Here is a 24,857-nt window from a genome sequence, read left to right as displayed (position 1 = left end):
ATAAGTAGATACACTATCCCTGAGTTCGTAGGTTGTAAACTATATTACGCGTAGTCGCGGAATAAAGTTAGTGAGAAGATAAAGGCAAAGTCAGCACGCCAGGTCGGTCTGTTTCACTTTGAAATTGATAGATAGATAGTGACAAAAAGTGCTTTACAGATAAACAGACTCTCGAAGAAGCTTCCTATATAGATTTTTATTTTAAATAGTTCAAGCTTTCCTACCAAGCCAATTAGTGATACGATATAATCGAGGAAAGTATGTAAAAATGAATGTATGTATGCATGCTTTCTATTGATGCGATTTATGATTATCATGCCTCTTTGTTTGCAAAATCCGAAGGTAATGAGTATCTTATAAAACACACTTTATTGTAAATTTTACATTAAATATTAAATATCTACGTAAGTATTTTTTGTGTAGAGTTGGGTTCTGAAATATTGTATTAAGTACTGGGCAAACTTAAAATGTTGAATAAAATAAGACCACATAAGAAAAAGTACCTGTACCTGCGAAGATAAATAGGTAGATGAGTTTGTTATATTGTAGTGAAGGAAAACATGATAATGTTCTTAAAGTGTGTTAAGTTTGGCAATCCATAATTAGCCAGCGTGGTGGACTATAATCCTTCTCATTCTAAGAGGAGAGCCGTTCTCAGTAGTGAAACTCAGAATTGATGGCGGTGTTATTGAGTAGAAGAATAAGTCTCTATCAAATTAAAATTAGGCAATACTTTCAAGTAAAAAAGCTATGACCTATTTATCAATACCATCTTTACAATCGTTAGAAGGTTGATACGAATCATCAACGACAAAGAAGAGCAGAATGAGTGAAAGAAAAAATTAATTACACAAAAAAAATATCCAACGTTCGCAATCCAAGTCACTCGAACTATCATCGCAGAGCGGAACAAACTACCGCCAAGTGTGTCGATTCCAACGTCCTCGAGAAAAAAAATATTCTGAGTCGCAAGTTCAGGGAGGTGGGTGGCCTCCCTTCCTCTGGACCTCCTTAACTGCTCCGAGCGGACAAAAAGAATGAATAGATCCGCCCCTTAACGAATACACCGAGCGGGATAATTCATACTTAGGAAAATGCAAGGAGTTGACATGGACTTTTGTTACGTTTTTTTAATTGCATCGATATTATACATAAAAGTGTGCTGTGAGATTGAGTTATATCGATACTATTAAGGTTCTTGTACACTGATTTTATAAATGGGTGCTTAAGTGATCGTTTGAATTTAAAGATTGATGATTTTATAAAATGACAAATATTTTTAAAACGTTGTATTGATCGCTGTATTAAAAAAAAGATACATAAAACCTAAAAAAAGGTATTCTTATATGAGATTTGTTTTAAAAAGTTGCAGCGACTTCGTGTGCATAGGGACGGCGACTTCCATAATACAGATTCTAACGGTCGCCGTGGACCAAGTTGCCGGGCGACTAGTCGACCGTGCATAGTGGGTCTTAGAAGAGATGCGTGCTCTGTAGTGAGCCGGCGATGGGTTGATCATGATGACGATAATGATTAGTTTTTAATGTAAAATACCTTCTCCACGCCATTCCGTAACAATAATTAATAACGTAAAACGGTATGAAAGAAGTTGGAGTCAAACAAACGAATAGTCGGGTTAGTTTAGCATTGTCCTGTAAGACGATAGTGCGGACGGAGCGTTTTAGTGCTTGCGAAAGTTAGTTATTCATACAAGCTTTTATTTTAAACTAGCTTATGCCCGCGACTTCGTCCGCGTGGAGTAAACTAAAATTTTAAACCCCTATTTTACACCCTTAAACTTGATCTTTAACAATGAGATTTTAACATATGAGCTTAGTAAAATATGTCATACTGCTAATTGTAAAAATATTAACTACAAAACTTCAAAACTGACAGACTTTCATACAAAATTCAAACCCCTATTTTACACCTTTAGGGGTTGAATTTTGAAAAATCCTTTCTTAGCGGATGCCTACGTCACAATAGCTATCTGCACTGCATGCCGAATTTCAGCGCGATCCGTCCAGTAGTTTGAGCAGTGCGTTGATAGATCAGTCAGTCAGTCAGTCAATCAGTCACCTTTTCCTTTTATATATATAGAAATGATAAGGTTTGGGAATGAGTTGCTTAACAGCTTTATGATAGTTCTAATAAGTTTAAGTGTTTTTGTAAATTGGTGATAGTAAAAATAAAAAAAACCCCGGCTGAGTTTGTTGTGGGCTCTTCTCAGACCTGGACGCGTTTGGAACCCTCGTAGCTTTAGTTTTAAGTTTGTATAAAAATTATCACCACTTCATCTTATAAATCCAACAACTGACAATCAAAAAGTGTAGTATATTAGAGCGAGACCAATAATTAATCTAGGTATGTTATTACCTATTTTCAATAAATTATTTGATTTTGATTTCGATTTTTGAACTAGATGATGCCCGCGACTACTTCCTTGTGGGTTTAATTTTTAAAAATCCCGCGGTAACTGATTTTCCGGGATAAGAGTTATCAGTGTCACTCTACAGATCTTTAACTATATTTATGCATAAGATCACGACGATCCGTTGCTCGATCGGTTTTTAAAAATCCCGTGGGAACTTGTGATTTTCTGGGATAAAAGTAGCCTGTCCTGTACCTACTCATCTCTAGGATGCAAACTATCTCTATACTAAGTACGTAGATGATGTCAGTGATATGAATTTCGGTTTTTTGAAAATCACATGAGAACTCTTTGATTTTCCGGGATAAAAAGTAGCTTATGTCCTTCTTCGAGATGCAAATCATTTTTATCCCTTTTGTCTAAATGGGCCGTGATGACTATTGACTATAGGTCGTGAAAATCTATAGATATGGATTAGTAGGAAGTAGAATCCGCAGTATGATCCGAACAAGATGTAACTTTGTTTATAATATCTTTCAAGCGTACTTGCCCTTCAGGACGAGGCTCGGAAGGCAGCTCGGAAGTTAAGATGCGTCGGTTGCCACGTATAATTTTTTCCACTCTCTTTCAATTCCTCCCTATCGCCCCCACCTCAACCCTTCCGTCTGTCAATCTTAACTACAAGGCGGGAACGCTGGGTTCAGTAGTGGGCACGATTTTTTAGGGTTCCGGACCTCAAAAGGACTGACTATCAAAAAGAGTAATTTATTACCTATTTTGAATACATTATTTGACTTTGACTTTGAGTTTATAGGATCACTTCTTGTTGTCTGTCTGTCTGTAGTGTCTGTCAAGAAACCTATAGGGTACTTCCCGTTTGACCTAGAGTCATGAAATTTGGCAAGTAGGTAGGTCTTATAGCACACAAATCCAAAAACAGTAAATTTGTAGTTACATCACAAAAAAAATTATAATGTGTTTATAAATAGTTATATATAGAATAGAAAAATAACACACTATTACACAATAACATACATTCTAACATAGATTTTTATGCATAATAGTTTTAATTTATCATGCAAAATGTTGAAAAAATACGACTTTAGTACGGAACCCTCAGTGCGCGAGTGTGACTCGCACCTGGCCGGTTTATTTTTATTTTTAATAGGACTGCCATTACTGAATCGATGATTCAAAGTGAACGGCATAGTTTTCAGTTTTGTGCGTTATGCTTTATTAATAAGTGTAATTTTTGTGTGCCCGCAGTTTCCTCTGATTGCGGACTTATTGCCTAATTGGTAAATTTGATTTTATGATTTGGTGGCTGCTGCCTTCTGGTGGAGGTTCTATGAAATATGTGTATAATGTAATAATTTTGCATTATCCGGCATACTTTGTTGTGGCCTTCTCAGACCACAGCGCGTTTGGAACCCTACGTGGCTCGTAGATTTAGTTTTAAGTTAACGTAATTAATTACATATTCAACCATTGGCAGTAAAATATTAAAAGTGTACATGGCTTTGACTTTGACTATACACTGATGGTTTTATACAGCGCTTTTGTCTCATGATGAATCACTAACCCTATTATAAATGCGAAATTGTGTTTGTTTGTTGGTTTATTGGTTTGTTGTAAAACTAGTAATCTCACCTGGGCTTGTGTATTTTAATGATCAAAATTTTAAACAACAATGTTCAAACTACACGAAACAAAATAAACCGTCGTCGACTCAAGAAATTTTTTAGTAACAGAAACCTAAAATTAAACCTTATCTATGGTAGTCATAGAGACGTCTGCAAAAAATCGAAGAAACCCATTAGACGTCCAAGAGCACGTTAATCACAGCATTGTGGTGGCTTTGAAGGCGAAAATGGGAAGACCAGACAGGCCGGGGGAAGAATAAAAAAAATAACCTCAACTTGCATACACGCATAAGTAGTAGGCGGGGTTGCAGGCAATGTGCGAACGGGTGCGTGAAAAATTGCCCGCTATTGGTTCTCTTTTACTCCAAAAATAAGGCACTATTATAAATGCTACCTATTGTTGCTTCTTTGCGAAATATTGTTGAAATTGTTGCTTCTTTTATAGATGCTTTTGTCTATAGTGTTCATAGTTCGATGGTACAAAATCGATCTTCAAAATCTGTGTCGTATTCATAGGTACTTTCCTATTGATCGGATGAAAATATTCCGTATCCTTCCAAAATCTTATAATTATGTACGTAGTATCCTACATTATAATTTCTTACATGGAGTCTTGGGCAAAACATTTTCAAGCAAGGAATTCATATTTTATCGTCAAGACAAAGTTTTATTGTTTAATAAAAAGTATTACTATAAAGACCTGCTACCTTTGTATATTTAATTTTAATATTAATGAATTATACATTAAGTATATAGATATAAAGATATAGAGCCATAGATATACCTATCGAAATACCTATAATCAAATAAAAATAAAACGAAAAAAGACAAATGCTTTGACTGCAGCATCGTTATTTTTACAGCCGTCGTGTTTTCCAATGACCGAAAATACAGATTTTATTTAAACGAAGAGCTAGCCTCAAATGTCGACAAGGACATAGGGCATTTATTCTGGAAAATTGATGAGATTTTTCAAGTGAAAAAAAAAAGAAAAACTACATGCGGAAGCCGTGACCAAATGTATTGGAAAATATTCATAACCATAAAATTTAATTGTGTGTAACATTAAAACATAATTGTGAATGCTAGAAATTATTTACTACCTACTAGCTAATGTCCACGTCTTTATGCACGTGGATTCAAGTTTTAATAAAAATTACGTGGAAATTCTTTGACTTTCCTAGACAAAAAGTACCCTATGTTATCCTCGGATGAAAGCTATCTCTGTACTTACCAAACATCTAAATCAGCTGAAACGCATGAGTCTGAAAAGCTAGCCAGACCGACATACGGACAAACTTTCGCATTCATAATATTAAAGTATGGATTTTAATATTTAACACAAAAATAAAATTAAGTATATTGAGAGAGGTCTTTAGTTGTTTCAAATAAAAGCCATTAAATATAGTGTCCTTAATTAGCGAAAGTGTTCAAAAAATCGGTAAATTTTAAAAATGCCCAGGTGCATCTTTCATTTCGACAGTGGCATGCGACTCAAGATGCATCAGCAAAGGGGTCCCCTACGATCCACTACGCTGTACAAACTTACAACAGATAAGGGCCTCAAGTACCCCCCAAAAGGGGTAAGACAGACTCCCCAAGTCTGCCTAGACTTTAGTGGAAGATAAAATAATGGGGGAAAAGGACAGCGTACGCCGATATTATACCGATTCGTCCGTGGCGCTCTTATATCGTTTTCGCTTCGTTGATGCTTTTAAACTTTTGATAATAATCCTGCACAAATTGAAATAAAGTCGACTATGGCGAGTCACACTTTTCCTTGTGTTTTAGTTTTGAGGTTGAACATTCTTAATTTGTCAGATAGCACTTTTTAACTAGTAGATAGACCAGGTACTAGCTATATCCATACTACATTCTTATAAGTCTGCCAATCTGCACTGGGCCAACGTGGTGGACTATGGCCTAAACGTTTCTCATTTTGTGAGGAGAGCCATGCTTAGCAGAGAGCCGGCGGTGATAAGTTTAGACGATGATGTGACTACTTACTTTGACTGCCTAGATTCTTGTTGAAACACCAAGCAATCACCTCTGATTGGTTTTTGCTTGCTCACTGCACTGCACTGCACTGCATTGGCTAGAATGCATTGTTGCAACAAGAATCGCACAAATTCACCCAATCACAACAATTGAGATTGTAATAATGATTGATCCAGGTTTTAAGAAATCAAACCGCTAAATACAATTTGTAAGTTTGTTTTTAGTTGAAAATGATTTTTAATACAATTTGAAGAAGTTGACCTTAAACGGACTTAGAAATAGATCTTTTTTAAACTCTTTTACTAAAACTGGTTCATTTCCTGTCTGAAATTTAACACTGTTATGACGACATGCGTTAATTTTCTACGGCTCAAAACAACCGAGCACGACGAAGCGTTTGTAGCGAAACTTGTTTTAATCTTTAAAAATCCCCGAAAAAGTGTGTATTTTTATAATGGTAACAAAATCCTCATTGTCTCAAGCCCAGGGTCTGAGGCGCTCTAATTATTTCCACGTATAGAGTTACATGTGTATTGTCACAGGGTAGTAGACAAGTCTTTCTATATCTTGTCTCTACGTAAGGTAATCGTTTTTGTACAGTTGCTTACGATTTAATTTAAAAAAATATTTTTTTTGAAGCGAAGCATCCAAGTGACGACCTCCCTGGCGCAGTGGTAAGCGCTGTGGTCTTAATAGTGGGAGGTCCCGGGTTCGATTCCTGGCAAGGGTTTGGAATTTTATAATTTCTAAATTTCCGGTCTGGTCTGGTGGGAGGCTTCGGCCGTGGCTGGTTACCACCCTACCGGCAAAGCCGTGCCGCCAAGCGATTTAGCGTTCCGGTACGATGCCGTGTAGAAACCAAAGGGGTATGGGTTTAATAAAAACTGCCATACCCCTTCCAGGTTAGCCCGCTATCATCTTAGACTGCATCATCACTTACCACCAGGTGAGATTGCAGTCAAGGGCTAACTTGTATCTGAATAAAAAAAAAAAAAAAAAGTGAAACTAACGCGGCATCTTTTTGGCTGGGCAGTGCGTGTTGCCCAAATTATGTGTATGTGAGGGACAGAGTAGAGCGTACTGTTTTTTTTGCGGGTTCCCTACGACACTTGATGGTTTTTTTGTCTTCCAAATGCGAAGCCTGTTTGCGAACGCAATTTTTTTAATGACATTCTTGTGAGAAAATGAATAAAAATATGAAACCGTAATATGGAGCTGTTACATCACAAAACTGAATTAAACAATGCTGACAAAAGAAAAAGAAAAATGTCCTTTTACCCAAAAATGAAAAATAATTATCCGTCCCGGCAACGTAAATCAAAATCATCATCTTTTTATTTAACGAATACACAATACCTAATTGCTGTTTAAAACTTGAAAAGTATAACAACTAAAAACCTTGTCGCATACTCACTATGTATAATAATACATTATTTTAAAACTGAAAAATTCTTACCTCAAACCTTGAGGTTTTAGAAACAGTTTTAGTATACGTCATCCAGTGATATACCTTACTATAATAAGTCAATGTATTTCTCTGCTTTAATTTAACGTAGTCACATACTGAAATTACGCAGTAGGTAAATATACGAATGAATTATGAAATGTGCCTGAAATCTGAAGAATGTTTAGACGAGCAACGTGTTACCTTGTACCACGCTTTAAGGGTTTCGTAGTAAAACAAAGATCCCTTGTAGTTTATTCAGTCTGCATGTCCCATCTGTTTGTGTGTCACAGCACCATTCATTTTAAGAATAAGCTATAAGAGCTGTAAAGTTGAATTTTTAGAAACCTATTACTGCTAATCAGATGCAAATTTAAAAAAAAATATTTTTAGGGTAGGCACCCCCGAACATAAAAATTGTCAGTCGATACAAAAATTGGTTTGCACCTTCGAGTAATAATATGTTAAATGGGAATTTTAAAATGATTATGAGATTATTTAGACAGGTTTTGAAAAAATCACCGTTTAAAAAATATTTACCGTCGAAGTTTTTAGCTAGCTAGTAGGTACCTACCAGCGTGGCTACACGGAACTGTATTTGACTAGTTTTTTATACGACTTCAGCTTGAAAATTCCGTTTGGAAAAACTCCTAAAAAAGGTAGATGTAATACAGGTTGGTATACTTGAAGTTCAAGTCTCTGTCTGTCACATACTCTTACTCATATGGTAAGCAGTAGGTAGGTACGGTGTTAACTAGAAGATCTTTCCCCCTACTAATCTGCATGTAAAAAAGTCGTCGTCGTCGTTTTCTCGTCGACTGTACGCGGACGGTTGGTTAACCTCGCATGAACTTGATACATGACATTGTCTGCCCTTTCACGCACCTCGCAAGTCCTTTGTACGCGTCTGTACCACTAGCTTTCTTTGGAGTTACGCTGTTTGCGCATCTAAGCTGTTCTATATTTAGATTTCTTTCGTACCTTTATTTTCCACTTTATAATGTTTACGTCGTAATTTACTGTTGTTGTTTTAATCGTTTTAGTCTACAAAGTAATAAAATATCTCGTTAACCTTAATTTTATCTTTAAATCCTTTCACATTTTTTTACTGAGACTACGGTATTATAGGTACCCCATGACGGTAAAAAGTGATTTTCAAATTTAAAATAACTAATTATTTATTGGTTAGATTAAAAAGACATAAATAAAAAAAAAAAAAAAAAATGTTTTTATTTCGACCAACAAGGATCATATTGGTGTTAGTAATTACACGAAACTTAAACCTATTTGTTAGTAAAAAATCTATAACTATTTAAATTAGGACAGGATCGATTTGCCAGCACGTGAATCATACAACAGTGATTCAAGTACTGGCAGTCGATCCTGTCAGAAAATACCTTCAGGAGGCCGTTGGGGCTGGACCGGACTCTACGCAACAGGGATGTGCACCGCTTTCGCATAGTAGTATAAAAACAGTCTACATGCGCCTCGGCGAACATCCCTGACGCGCTGCAGAATCTGGGCAGCCCCATCAGCATCCTGAATGCATTATTATATTGTACACGCAGGGCATTGTACTGCTTTTGTGTGTAATCGATCCACAGGCTGCTCGTGTAGAAGGAGGTGCAATATGCTCTGAAAAGAGTGATTTTGACGGCTACAGAACAACGAGCAAACCTGCGGACGATCATGTTCGCCCTAACAGACAACGCCCTGCGTTCTCTCTCTATATCTGCATCGTCTTTCAGGTCAGAGGATATAACATGCCCCAGGTATTTAAACTGCAGCACTCTCTTTAGTGGAGTCTCATACAGCTTTATAGGTGGTACAGTGGGAGGAAGTGTTTTTCACATAGACCATTCTATTAAATAAACTCAAATCTAAATTAAAACTAAAAAAATCATTGAATTAAAACTAAAACAAATTAAAGTATAACCTCATCGAGACCACCGCAGCGAGGCATTGTACCCAAGATGCTGGCAGCATTACTCCTTTGGATGACCAAACTAATTCTTTGACCAAGGTAGCTGCCAGCACTCGGGTCGTCGGTTAACTCGAAAACTTAAATACTTTTACAAAAAATATGCATCGAAATCTCTTCGTTTTAAGAAGTCGGTTAAAAACAGCAGATACAGAAGGTACCTATAGTCGTCAGAATGTCTTTTAACTAAGTATAGCAACATTTTATTTAATTTAAAAAACCTAGCATTCCTGAATAAAGATTGCAGGAAAAGTGTTGACATAAGATTTTCTTTTCTTCCGTAAAAGCTGAGGTGTGAGTTTCCTTTTCTTTTTAGAGTAACAAAACAGTTTTTACGGGGCATATCCTGAGAGCGGGGTTGGTCAAGTGCTTCCGTCCTTGAGCCTGAATGTTAACGTAGCTTAGTGAAACCTATCTTTATTCATGTGGTTACGCTGTCGAGTTATAATTAAATTATTTTCACACCTTCCCACTCTTGAAACTGTGCGGTTATATAGAAAAATTGTATGTACCTACAAGTATCTTTTACCTTTAGGCGAAAGATTTTAAATTAGGGTAGACAAGGACAGCTCTTAGGGTTCCGTAAAGTCGAAACTAAATCTAAAGCTCGGAGACAGAGTCTGTACCAACGTTACGGTATCAAAAACTACTCTCGAGCAAATCACGCTGTCTTGTTTCAATAGATAGCGTTTCAGGGACTTCATTCGACCCTATAACCATTCCGAACCAGTGGTAGATGCATCATAGACTATTCGAAAGTACTTGTAAAAGTTTATTTGAATAAAAAAGATTTTATTTATTTATTTATTTATATACCATTACCTACTACCGGTCAACGACCGCTAGCTGACTGCACCGCTAACTATGAAAGTAGTGCTTTAGAGATTTTATATTTCCATATTCAAAATACAAGCTTTGGAAAGAAAAAATAATAGCCAAAATTGGTTATTGTTGATTAGCGGGACTACATTTTGGAGTGAGGACGACATAAAATACTATTCCCTATCCCGAACAAACCGGGTTTTTCGGGATACAATCTCATATTTTATCCAAAGTATTAGTTATAATTGTGTCAAGTTTCGTTCAGGTCTGTTCAGTAGTTTCAGCGTGAAGCGTGCACCAACAAACAAAAATTAAAAATAAATGTTTTGTGGTCTTTATCGATAATAATGGTTACCCCGATTTACTAGTTTTTCGAAATATGTATTTAAAAAGCCAACTATTTATTACAACCATTGCAAAAATATCAAGAATTTAGGTATATTTTTAATATAGGTATTCTCAGTAAGTCGGAGTTAAATTTTTACATATTATTATTTTATTATTCTTTTTAAACAAATTCTTAAACAAAGCAACGAAACCTACACGGAATGTAGGTAGGCATATGAAAAATTTGTATAGAGGGATTTTATATTAATAAATTATTCTTATAATATCGCTCATTAATTATACTTTACATTGGAAGTGCCTACTTGAATAACTTGACGTTATTTCATTTATGTTTTAATTTTATGTCATTTTGATACAGTTCCTGTAATGAAATTGTATTGTAATTTGTAAGCTTCATAATATTTAGGTTGGAAAAAAGTTATAAAAACCAAACAACCGCCGAGTTTCTTGCTGATTCTTTTCGGTAGAAAAAGCGTTACAAACCAGTGGTAAACGCATTTGACGATTCCAAAGTAGGTACTTACTTGTAAAAGCTTATTTGAAATTTTTTTTTAATTCTATTCTATTCTATTCAAAACATGTTAGTCTAAGACAAGATTAATAACATGTTTAAACACTTGTTTTATACATTTGTTTAAAACAATGCCAACTGTGTCCATATCTCATAGGTACGTATAATTTCCTATGATTTACTGGGAACTATTTCGCATGGGTGATTAAAAGACCAACTCAGCCGTCTATAAATTTGCCAAGACTCCTGCTGTATGGAAGAATGCGCTTGAACAATCAGATAAACCGACCGCTAATGTCAAAGACCTAGTAATAGAAACAAGGCACCCAATACAAACCAAGATAATAAAGTATTGTGAAAATTGAAAACGATATTATTTTGTCGCAATTCCATATTTTGGGTTTGACCTCTTCGAATATGCGAATAATTAGAACTTACATACAATATTGTGCATTTCCTGAAGCAAGCCTCTTGATGAATTTCTTGGTCCGGAAATTTTTGTAACTATACCTACCTACATACATACATATAGCCCGTATGTGATGGCCGCGACTTCATCTGCGTAAGTTTCGGGTTTCTTAAAACGAATGAATGAATGAATGAATATTTATTTATGACCAAAATTCTAACATTTGATTTGAATGGAGTCCTGGCCATAGTGATTGTACTCAAAATTAATTAGTAGCAAATAGGTACAAAGGTTTTCTGGGATAAAAAGTATCCTATATTCATCTCTGGGATACAAGCTACCTCTGTGTCTATACCAAATAGATAATGCCCGCGGCTTCATATAAGTGAATTAAGGTTTTTAAAAATCCCGAGACTCTTTGGTTTTTCGGAAGAAAAAGTATCCTATGTTCCTTCCTGGGTTGCAGGCTATACCTAGTAGGTACCGGTACCCAATTTCTTCCAAAACGGTTAAACAGATGGGCCGTTAAAAGCAAGCATAAGTAGATATAGATAGACAGATACACTTTTGCATTCATAGGTATACGTATAATAGGTATATGGATTTCCTGAAATTATAAAAGCCGCATCTTGACCCCGAAATATTTTGTAATTTTGAGCAAACTGATAGAGATAATTTCATTGCAGCTCCTAAATTTGCTGACAAAATAGTAAACAATACTTGTCACAAATATCTAGATTTGTACTTATAAACATACCAGAAGTGAAGTTAAATATTAACCACGACACACAGCGGTTTATCGAGAGTTTTGCCTTTCATAATAACCTTACTGCAATATTAACTTGATTAGGGCACAATTGCTATTGTAACCACTCAATCAGAAATGCGACCTAAACACAAAAGCATTTAATAGTCGAATGAGTCTGAGGTTGAACACAGACTGCCTTAAGAATCATCAAACACTCGCTTTTATACCAATCGATTCAAGATGGTGATGCAACACATCACGTGACTTCTGTCAGAGATAATTAATTATTATAAGTGCGCTAACATACTGCACACAATAGAGAGCGATAGTGCACGCATCTCGCATATTTGTGGACTGAGATTTGGGAATCATAATACCGTCGGGGTAGGCACTGTGCCTGTTTTTCCCACCTCATTAGTAGGCATTACCATCAACTCCTTAGCGTTTGGAAATAAATAATAATCAATCGTATTAACGGATAAATTATTGAGAAATCGATAAATTATGAGCTCTGACAAAAATAGTGACACTTATTTGTTTAACTGGCGTATCTCAAGCCAGCAAATGAGGGGAGGGTAGATTGATGAATAATTAATGTGCACACTTTTCTCGCCAATTATAATTATGTAAGGAAAGCAATTACCACGGCTCTGACTAGGCGGCGCATAAGTGAAAATTTGCATACAGCCACACTTAGAAGCCAAGTTCATATAGCACATACTTAATTAAGAATAATGAACTACTTAAAGAAAAGAGCTGGTCAAGAGGATGAATTAATTTGTTTACTATTCAAGTGTTGACAACAACTCTATAGTCTATACCGCGCAATAGTACCTACTACGTAATTGATATTATGATAGAAATTAGAAATACGGAGTAGTAGAAATAAAGCCCGTGACGTCGTCCTTGTGGATTTATTTTTATTTCATTCAGATGAAAGTTAACCCTTGACTGCAATCTCACCTGGTGGTAAGTGATGATGCTGTCCAAGAAGGAACCAGGCTAACCTGGTGGATTTTCAGGAATGAAAAGTAGCCTATATTCTCTAGGTCTTTAACGACATCCATGCAGAAAATTACGTCGATCCGTCACTGAGTCAGTCAGTCAGCTTTTCCTTTCATATAATATAATATATATAGATTATTTTCAATAGAAGAAAAACTGCATTCAAAGATTTTCCAGAAAATAACTGAATAGCCAAGTAGGTACAGATTTGTCATCAACAAGAAAAACAAGAATATTTTATAAGAGCTTAATTTTTCGAACATTAATTGCTGCAATTTCAGTTAATTACGACAAAGCACCGACCTTATAATATAACCCCTGAAAGAAAAAGAAAATTCTTTTTTACAATGGAAACATTTTCACCATGAGAAAGTAAAACAACTTGCTGTGTAGAACCTTAAGCGGGAAAATGTTTTTCAAGTAATGAAGCCGGATCTTAAAACAAATGGCTCTTTAAAAGAACAATACAGTGAATGCATAAAACTTAAGTGCAAGCAAAGTGAAAGAAATATGAAAGAATGAAAATAACACCTTTCCCGTACATTAAGTTGCAGTGGGAGCACGAAATTGCATTACGAGTATGAATAAGAAAAAATGCAACAAAACTTCATTTAAAAAATTAAATAATGAACTTTGAATATTTTAATATCTCGAGACCTTCCATAATAAACCACCACATGTACCTATTGTAGAAAATCTCAAGAATAAAAAAAAATAGTCAGTTAATTTCTCAAAGGTGGGTGAAGTCCTTTTCGCACTGGGCCAGCGTGGTGGACTATGACCTAAAACCCTTCTCATTCTGAGAGGAGTCTTGAGCTCAGTAGTTGGCCAGCGATGGGTTGATCATGATGAATGAATTAAAAAATAAGTTTACTATTAAATATTTTAGAACAACATAATATAGCCTTTCAATAAAAAATTTTGATTTCTATTTTCTACGCTCAATTTTCTTGGCTGAATTTTTTGTACTTTATTTCATTCTAGCTTTTGCCGTAGCTTTTGACTAAGTAGCCTATGCTACTTCTGGACAAAGTAGCTTTCTAATTATTAGAATCGGTTTAGTCAGAGATTATCGTTTATAAACAAACAAATCTTAAATATACATGTTTAGTACGCGACAGGTTGAGCTGGCAATCGGTAAGGGAACGCCCTGTACTATAGGTTGCAGTAAAAAATTGTAGACTGTAAAATGAATTCAAAATGATAATAAGTAATTATATATAAATTTTATATACCTAAACAAAGTGACCGTCAAAATAAATTCAGGTATATGTATATTATTTTTATTCCACTCCCGCGTCTTCTGAATCGAGACTTAGCGGGAGCTGCGCGAACGCAGAAATATCCACCTGATGCATATAAAAGAGGAAATGCATACCCTTACTTCATTTGTGCTGTAAACTTTGTAAGAGATCAGTTACCTAGTTATTAGTGAAATTAACAATGACTTTCATTTATGTGATGGTTTTACGAAATATTTTGAGTGGACTGCAAGAAAGAACTATTCGCCACAATATCTTTCTCAGAGGTATGATTTTGTGTTTAGTTAGTTTAGTTTTTTTTTTCATATTTCTTCGTCATCAGTTTTCATATTTAGTTTTAAAGTCAGCATCTACTTATCTAGGATCTGCTTGTTATCAGAACTAAGTCATCAGTTTTTTATAATACATACCTATATCAGATGATGCTCGCGACTTCACCCATGTGGAATGAGGTTTTTTTAATATCCATTGGGATCTCTTCGATTTTCCGGGGCAAAAGAGTAGCCTATTCTCGTACCCAGGATACAAGCTATCTTTGTGCCAAATTTCATCAAAACTGAATAAAAGATGGACCTTGAAAAGCCAGCAGACAGACACACTTATAATCTAAATATATAAAAGGAAAAGGTGACTGACTGACTGACTGAATGACTGACTGACTGACTGACTGACTGACTGATCTATCAACGCACAGCTTAAACTACTGGACGGATCGGGCTGAAATTTGGCATGCAGATAGCTATTATGACGTAGGCATCCGCTAAGAAAGGATTTTTGAAAATTCAACCCCTAAGGGGGTGAAATAGGGGTTTGAAATTTGTGTAGTCCACGCGGACGAAGTCGCGAGCATAAGCTGGTATTTTATAATATTTTAACTTACCTAGGGATGATTAAATTCCTATTTTTTGTCTTCAATTGACAAAACCATTCTATACTTTGGTCACTTATTTTTTAACAATAAAACGCTGTGCTTTCACAAATAACAATATAGCACGAGTAGGTAGTTACCAGTAATGTAGGTAATCAAACACTTTTTAAAATTACACCTTATCGGATCCATCTTCCGTTCCATATAGCACAAAAATCTCCCTAACATCACCTAATTAACAATGGCGCGTGCGCAGGTCGCAGGCGGAACGTCACGCCTTGCCGGAAGCCGGTCCCGGCACCGGACGCCGAGATTGTGCCCCGAGCCCCTGATTCCTTCCGGTGACTCCTATGGTCGCGCAATGTGAACCCGCCGCAAATCACAAGCGGCGGAGGTAAGAGTTACTTACTGACTTCGCTATTCGCACAAAAATCTCCCTAACATCACCTAATTAACAATGGTGCGTGCGCAGGTCTCAGCGGAACGTCAGGCCTTGCCGGAAGCCGGCCCCGGGACCGGACGCCGAGATTGTGCCCCGAGCCACTGATTCCTTTTCTGCGACTCCGATATATCCGCGATAGTTTTTTGAAAATTCAACCCCTAAGGGGGTGAAATAGGGGTTTAAAATTTATAAAGTCCACGCGGACGAAGTCGCGAGCATAAGCTAGTTAAGTAAATAACAAGTTTTAATATTATCTTTGATTACACATCGTTAGATTTTATCGATCAATTTGATGTCATACATACGTCGCCTGTCATTTGTATCTTATCCCACACGTGAAGGTCGACGCTCCCTGATCTTTAGCACGGAACGATTGGCGGTGATCTTTTTTTTATTGAGCTCGTCATGTAGCCCGATGTCTGACTCAGAGATTGATTTATTGTTGGCAACCGAGATGATATCTTTGTAAAATTTGAATGAGCACCACTTGCTTTTGATTCGACGTGTGAATTTTGTCGTAATGTTGAATGACATTAGAAACCAGGCAGAAATTAGAATCATGAGACGAAATTGCGCTAAACGATTTATAAGGAACAACAATTTATTTGATTTAGTGGACTATGGAAAAAGTAGCTTGTTGTTCCTTGTGAACCATGGACTTTTGAAAACAACCAACGTCTACCAAATATTTGAAAAACTTCAACAAATTATGGAATTTCAATAACAGAAACATCCCATTGAAAAATGATTTGATTAGATCTTAATTTTTTTATGATTCTTTTAACTTTTCTTTTCAATTGTTTGTATATAAGATCCCGGAAATTTCAAATGGGTGGGTATTTAGTTTCTTTTTCAAAATTAACTCTTTGTATTGAGAGCTTTTGTTTCTATGACAATAAAAGCAAATCAAAAGACAATCCCGCGGTTTCTTACAAACCACATTCTGTACAATATCAATTACGTGCAGTAAAGGTTTAGTAAAGGCGGCGACACTTAGAAAGAGTAACGACAGTGGCATGGTAGAAGCGAAGGTCTGTGCAATGTTTTAAATAGTAAGTACTTTTGTCCATGGTTTTTCCTTATCTAATCTAATCTAAATCTACACTAATATTATAAAGAGGAAAACTTTGTTTGTTTGTTTGTTTGTTTGTTTGTTTGTACTGAATAGGCTCAAAAACTACTGGACCGATTTTAAAAATTCTTTCGCCATTCGAAAGCTACATTATCCACGAGTAACATAGGCTATATTTTATTTTGGAAAAAATAGGGTTCCGTAAGATATTTGGGTTTTTCGGACACAAGGTGTAAAAAATCAACCAGAAAAGTTACTTATTTTGCGTACGCTGCCTAAACTATAAAAGATAGAACCATAAAATGTTCTAATTAATTGTAGATCTTATAAATATCTACAAAAAAGTCCGCGACACACTATACCCATCTATGTCGAGTGAGGCACAGCAACCATTTTTTTATTTAAAAATCTTGAATTTTTTTTGGACTACATTTAAACGCGTTTATTTTACTCATGCTATTAATCCTTATCAAAATAAATGATTTCATCACTAAGAACAGTTTATGGAGATAATATTTGGTCCTTGAATGATTAAAATTGGACGTTTGGTTTTGAAGTTATGGCGAAATTAAAATATTACGATTTCTGCTGCACGGCCCGTTGTCTACACTAATCTACACTAATATTATAAAGAGGAAAACTTTGTTTGTTTGTTTGTTTGTTTGTTTGTTTGTACTGAATAGGCTCAAAAACTACTGGACCGATTTTAAAAATTCTTTCACCATTCGAAAGCTACATTATCCACGAGTAACATAGGCTATATTTTATTTTGGAAAAAATAGGGTTCCGTAAGATATTTGGGTTTTTCGGACACAAGGTGTAAAAAATCAACCAGAAAAGTTACTTATTTTGCGTACGCTGCCTAAACTATAAAAGATAGAACCATAAAATGTTCTAATTAATTGTAGATCTTATAAATATCTACAAAAAAGTCCGCGACACACTATACCCATCTATGTCGAGTGAGGCACAGCAACCATTTTTTTATTTAAAAATCTTGAATTTTTTTTGGACTACATTTAAACGCGTTTATTTTACTCATGCTATTAATCCTTATCAAAATAAATGATTTCATCACTAAGAACAGTTTATGGAGATAATATTTGGTCTGTGAATGATTAAAATTGGACGTTTGGTTTTGAAGTTATGGCGAAATTAAAATATTACGATTTCTGCTGCACGGCCCGTTGTATTATTATATAAAGAGGTAATGTCGTTAAGTTTGTTTGTAGGGGGTAATCTTTAGAACTACTGAACCGATTTTAAAAATTCTTTCACCAGTAGAAAGCTACATTATTCCTGAGTGACATAGGCTATACGGGATCTTTAAAAACCTAAATCTACGCGGGCGAAGCCGCGGGGATCAGCTAGTAATATATAAAAGGAAAAGGTGACTGACTGACTGACTGACTGATCTATCAACGCACAGCTCAAACTACTGGACGGATTGGGCTGAAATTTGGCGTGCAGATAACTATTATGACGTAGGCATCCGCTAAGAAAGGATTTTTGAAAATTCAACCCCTGAGGGCCCGAAATAGTAGTTTGAAATTTGTGTAGTCCACGCGGACGAAGTCGCGAGCATAAGCTAGTCTTAAAGAAAGGATAAACAAGTTGCTTCTCGCTGAAATGCGTTAGAGGCGCACTATATAAGTAAGGCCAGACGTTGTTACCGCGAACTGACAATGAAATAATAAATATAATGTGAGTAAAATACCTTACTCTAGAAGATTTAAACCGCCGCGACAGGCAAATTGTGTCGCTTACGCGTATCTCCAAGAATGTTTCTGTTTTAAACTATCTAAGGAAAAAGCAACTAAGTATACAAGGGATTGCTATAAGAAATACATAACATCATCGTGGCTGATACAGTGTCTTGTTTCACACAACTTCTAGAAACCATATTGGCAACGCTGTAGCTGCTTGACGCTGCCGTCGCGTCGCGCGATGTGTATGCCCAAGCCTCATGGTTTAGTAAAGTGTGAGTCAATGAGTAACGTTTCTCACGGCGCAGGCGTCCTTCTCACGCGCTCGCCTTACACTTCCTTCCTGTTAGCCCGCCGCGCCGTCCGCTCGAGCCGGTGCGTCTACGCATCGCACTGTTCGGATACACGTACTGCCCCCGTAGCACCGAAGTTGTGATTATTATTAATAATATTATCACAATATAATCGCTGTTATTGTAAACTGTACTAGATAATGCTCGCTTAAAAACTGAATTTAAAAAAAAAAAACTTTTTTTTAAAAATCCCGTGGAAACTGTTTGATTGTTCGGGATAAAAAGTAGTATATGTCCGTTCTCAGAATGCAAGCTATCTCTGCACCAAATTCCACCCAAAGTTAAATGCATGGGCAGTGAAAAGCTAGCAGACAAAATACACACTTTCGCATTTGTAATATTATTTTGATGGATTTATTGTGACTACTTTCTTGCTGTGTATTTTACCTATTTTAATGGAATCAATCGGAACTAATTGGGTGTTTGACTCCAATTTTTTTATTATAAATTAGGATAAAAATAATGACGTAAACTGAAAAAACTAATTAAATCGATCAAATAATTAAAAAGTTATAAGCATTTAAATATTACTGATTAGACAGAGGTAGCAATATAGAATTATGACGTCATTTTGACAAATGCCATAGTAGCTTCGTGCGGTTTCATACAAATTTTCGTTTTGCGAGAAAGGGATAGAAGACCCTCCCACTCCAAAATTAAAATGCCTGTAACTTTGTAAATCTTTGTTGGATTTTAATATTATTTTCAGCGTAGGTACGTCATTATTTTTATCCTAGTTTATAATAAAGTAATAATATTTATCAAATTCAAAAGTAGTACAATACCCAATTACGGTAAGCTATTACACTGTAGATAATTATAATTTCTAAATTCAGTTCTAGGGTTAGTGTGCTTTTAGAATTATTTTTTTACTTAATAAATGTCTAGAGTTTTCCTTTTTCCTTGAATTCTTTGATGAGGAGGAAAACTTATATTTCTCATATTAATATGTTGCTTTTAATGAAATGTTTATGTTTATGTAGAGTCACACTCGAGATATTATATCCTATTTATACTTAAACTATTATTATTAAAATATGCAAAATTTCACATTTTATCATTTGGTATTATTCTTTGCCTGTCAGCTGTTTATATTTTACTTGTAATCGGAAGTAACAATACTACTTTGTCTCATGATTAATCAAAGATAACTATATACCTACCTCCAGATAGACAAAGCTCATTCGATTGTACTTTAAAAAGTGAAGACAAATTTGCACGTTTGTAAGTATGTGTGTACATTCACGTAGCGACAGCTCCTTACAGTACGCAGCAGAAAATAATGTACATCGACCTTTAAAATGAGATTTCGGGTTTGTAGAGCGTTGTCTCTGTCACTCATACCTATGTGGCGTTTTGTCGGTCTCAACGACAGTGACAATGCTTTAAAAACCGCTATCTCTTTCTAAAGGTCCGATGTACATTATTTTCTGCCGTCATTATAGATTTTGATTACGCACCTTTTTACACCTTCGAGCGTTCTTCAAAAAATAAAACGATCAACCAGGGTTGTTTTATAAATAAAACGATCTGATGCGCTAAATTTTGTATTAAAACAACGCTGATATTAAAAAATTATATCGTAACAATAAATAAATACTAATATTACGTGTCGAATATCCGATCGCATTACCGTCAAGGGTCATACAGTCCAGTGGTTGTAAGCGATACTTAAGGGCGATAATCGTTTGTCGGTCGCCTGGGAACCTCTCCTTCCGGACTGGGTTACTTAAGTGACAAATCTTTTTTTGATTGTGAGAACTATGGTCAGGATGCGCTATTGGTTAAGGGAAATAGCCTTTCGGAAATCGGCTTTGAAGGGGAAACTGCAGGGTGCTAAGTTCATTTACTAATTTGTACAGCAAAACTAAGTAATTTGTTCACTTTGACATATCTTTTTTTAATTATGTGAACTATAGTCAGGATGCGCTATTGACGGGTTAAGGGAAATAGCGTTTCGGAAATGAGCTTTAAATGGGAAACTGTAAGGTGATTTGTCTTATTAACTAATTTGGACAGCAAACTTACTATTTGGGTCACTTATGTGATAGATCTTTTTTTGATAGTGAGAACTATGGTCAGGATGCGCTATTGACGGGTTAAGGACACACCCCAGAAAATATCTCATGTATTCAATTCAAGAATCTAACCGCAACAGAACAAAAGAAAAAGTAGTAAAAAATGAAAGAAACCCGGAGTAAGCTCAAGAACTGTATCAATTAACCCGTGCAAAGCGTTTGAGCAAACATGAATATTATATCGCGAGTCTTTCGTTTTGTCTTGCGCGATTTCTTCCCGTTTTACATCCTTTGTGGTTGGCGAAGGACTATTGTTCAAGCCTCACGGGCGAGTCTTGAGAGCAAACAGGTCAGGCTTTGTCTCAACGCCATTGTTTCACTAGGCAAATATTCCCACGGGACCGCCTCATCTGTGGCAATTGTTATTTTATTGTAGGATTGTTACTTTATTACAATTAACCTAGTGTAACTGAAACTATGAGATTGATTTCCGAATGACTGCAATTTGCATATCGTTTTGTTTAAGCCTGGGCATAGTTATTTTAGTTTCGATAGGTTTTGTAGGTACGACCAAAATATGGGTAAGCTGGTTAAGTAATTAGCCAGAGCCCAAAAGCCCTCAATTTAAGTTACTAAGTTAGGCCAATCTTAAATTAGGTAAAGCTCCTGAAATTGGATGCCTTAATTATTTACCTGTAGAATTATGAAAGTAAAAGTGTGTTTGTTAGTTGGGTTGTCCTTCAATCAAAATTTAACATTAACTTGGAGAGTAATATATTAAGAGTTCCCATCGCATTTTTAAAAGTCCAATCGCGTAGCCGATTTGGACCTAATTTGGTACAGAGATAGCTTGGGGACAGACATGGCTTATTATCCCGAAAAATCAAATAGTTCATACGGGATTCTTAAAAACCTAAATCCACGTGGGTGAAGCTGCATGCATCATCTAGTAAATAGATAATTTAGCGATATGAACGATTGGTTCATGATGTAATATACCATGAGATTAGCGTACGTTTCTTATATAAGGCACAGATAGGCATCTCATAAGCCGATTGGCGTGCGTGCGTATCGTTAGGGCGCTCACAAGCGTCATATTGTAACGCGTATGACGTAGTAAATTGACTAGACTAGAATGTAGAGTTGGAATGCTATCGACAGGGTTTTATATTACACTAAAAGAAAAAAAAAAAAAAAAACTAGTTGTGCGTTGATCAGCCTGGTTTCGCTCGAGTGGATTAAAAAAATATCATAATTATCAGATGATGCCCGCGACTTTGTCCGCGTGGATTTAGATTTTTGAAGAATCCCGTATGAACTCTTTAATAATTTTTCGGGATACGCATACTTTTTGCACCGAAAACTTAAAGTTCCTAGGATGTATGCTATCGTTGTACCAAATGCCGCCAAAATCGGTTAAACGGATAGGCCGTGAAAAGCTAGCAGATAGACAGATTGACATACTTTCACATTAATAATAACTAGCTGATGCCCGCGACTTCATTCACGTGGATTTAGTTTTTAAAAATCCCGTGGGAACTCTTTGATTTTCTGGGATAAAAAGTAGCCTATGTCACTCTCCAGGTCCCTAACTATACCTACCCATACAAATCTCGTCGATCCGTTGCTCCGTTGCGACGTGATTGAAGGACAAACAAATAAACCAACAAATTAACAAACAAACACACTTTCGCATTTATAATATATAATTTATAATATGGGTAGTGATATTAATGTGCATAACGATAATGATAACTTTAAAAAGCAAGATATATTAAAAGCTAACTTACATAAGACAAGTTTCTTTTGGCCTTATTGTCAAGGGGTTTTCCCACGGTTTTCCTCATTAAAAACAAAAATCTTTTGTATTATTTTAACTTTTCCATTCTATTCTTTACTAAGTCGCAGTCAGTGCCTTAGTTTCGCTCATAATGATATCTTTCAACGGACTAGCAAGCTGTCGCGTGGCATACTGGTCGCTACGCATCTGTCGTTATACTGTTCTAACTTCTAATTAGGTATGAAAATAATGATATACTTTTGTAGACATGATATTGCCTTATGTTTGTTGTACACTAACGAAATATAAATAGCATCGTATACCTAAAGGCAAGGAATACCCGGTGTAAATCCAGTAATAAGACGTTATAAGTACCTATTGCTATATCCATAGACCAATGAAAAGCTCCTATCTATCAAAGTTTTCAATAAAACTTGAAGGGTCTCGTCAATAGGTATATCTAATCCGTTAAAGAGTTTCAAATTAGTATGGATTGTATAGAAATACGAATTATAAAATCGAATCGTATTTCTATATAATCTTCGGATAGATCTTCGTCGCGTCAGCGACAAGCTAGATCTCGCTCGGAGTGGCAATAGATTAACAGCTAGCTAGGTCTCTGGTCTAAGTACTTAGACCTAGAAACTATATAGGTTTTAACTTACAAAAGTTTTAATTTTTGACAGTACAATTCATTTGTAAATGGAAAAAACACTGTTATTTCATAGTTTTAATTTTTGGACGGCAGTCTATTTTTTTTTTATTGAAAGGGGTGCCAAAAATTTGTTCTTTTTATAATTTTCCTGCTAAGTTCTCCTCGTATAATAATAGTAGTAAAATGTATCTAAAGGTATTCTTTTCACAGGTTTGATATTATTTACCTACTTCTCATTGCGGTAATACGTTATTTCCTCATAACTACTACAGACATTGGTAAAATCCCACTTTCAGTTATTGAATAATTTTGGCTGATTTTCCTTACCCAATTAAAATGTTTTCCTCATTAGTGTTTCCATATTATTTTCTCGAAGATAGCGTTGTGGTGGTGACCAGTTTGCATCAAAATGTATTTTAGAAAGAAAGGAAAACCAACGTACAATAAACGTGGCCTTGTATTCATTTTATAATTATTCTAGTACCGTACCTATTCTACTTCTTAATACGCCTTACTCACAACCTTGAATGGGAAGCTGGAAGAAATCTCTGTTTAGAGATAAGCATTTTCAATGTAACTTAATTTATTATTACTTTGTAACTACAATTTTGCTACATGAAAAATAAAATATATAAATAAATAAAATTGAGCAGTTCATTCGTAATGCGCTCCAAACAAAAACAGTTTGCTTCTCATATGAATACTAACCAATCTCTAACTGAATCTAGGCTTGCCGTGAGCGATCTCCTTTAATGTTCTCTTTTTTATCATTTCTCAATCAAAGTGGTCTAAAGGCTGTTTTACGGAGTTTTACTGTTTTAGTGGAGCAACGTAATGCAACTATGCGGAATGCTATCACAAATTTTTGTGATGCCAAGATAATCATCATGCTGTTGAATTTGCAATATTAAGTACGGTATGATAGTCTGTTGACGATTTGTTTTTATTTTAGTTGGAAAACAAAGTTAGAAAGTTGAACGAAATAATTTTAAAATTAAGAAACTAAATTTTTATTTTAAAGAGCTAATAATAGGTTTTCTCTGTTAGATTTTTGCTACAACTTAAATAATGTACCTACCTATATGTACCTACCGATGTTGCTTTGGTGTAAATGAAGCTTAACTCGTGATAAAATAACTCTTTCCCATGACTAAGTATTCTTATAAGTCAATTTAGGTTTCTAATTAATACGAATGATATCCGAATAATTAAAATATCTCTTTCTTCGTTTATGTCCATATGTTTTCAAGCGTTTGAACACATATGGAATGACGCGGTGGTTTTAAAGGATTTCTGTACCTATTGTATCTATTGGAACGTAAAATAAGGGAACTTATTTCTTAGACGTTTGGTTTACAGTAATAGGTTTTAGGTCTAAAGGTTCGTACGCACCTGAGCGGCGCGGCGCGGCGCTTCAGTCC

At 35.6% G+C, this 24,857-nt stretch overlaps 2 protein-coding genes across 4 annotated transcripts in view; one reads left to right on the top strand and one right to left on the bottom strand.

The window, feature by feature from the left end:
- dsx (transcription factor doublesex) overlaps window positions 1–24,857 on the top strand; it is a 439,846-nt gene that overhangs the window by 280,304 nt on the left and 134,685 nt on the right. The gene's annotated exons all lie outside the window — the stretch shown is intronic.
- Window positions 1–24,857, bottom strand: part of LOC117990904 (homeobox protein prospero-like) — a 145,696-nt gene that overhangs the window by 64,630 nt on the left and 56,209 nt on the right. The gene's annotated exons all lie outside the window — the stretch shown is intronic.

Source organism: Maniola hyperantus, chromosome 18 (genome assembly GCF_902806685.2).
Source record: "Maniola hyperantus chromosome 18, iAphHyp1.2, whole genome shotgun sequence".
Classification (NCBI taxonomy): domain Eukaryota; kingdom Metazoa; phylum Arthropoda; class Insecta; order Lepidoptera; family Nymphalidae; genus Maniola; species Maniola hyperantus.
The sequence above is the reverse complement of the archived record's forward strand: the minus strand, read 5'-3'. Positions and strand labels throughout refer to the sequence as shown.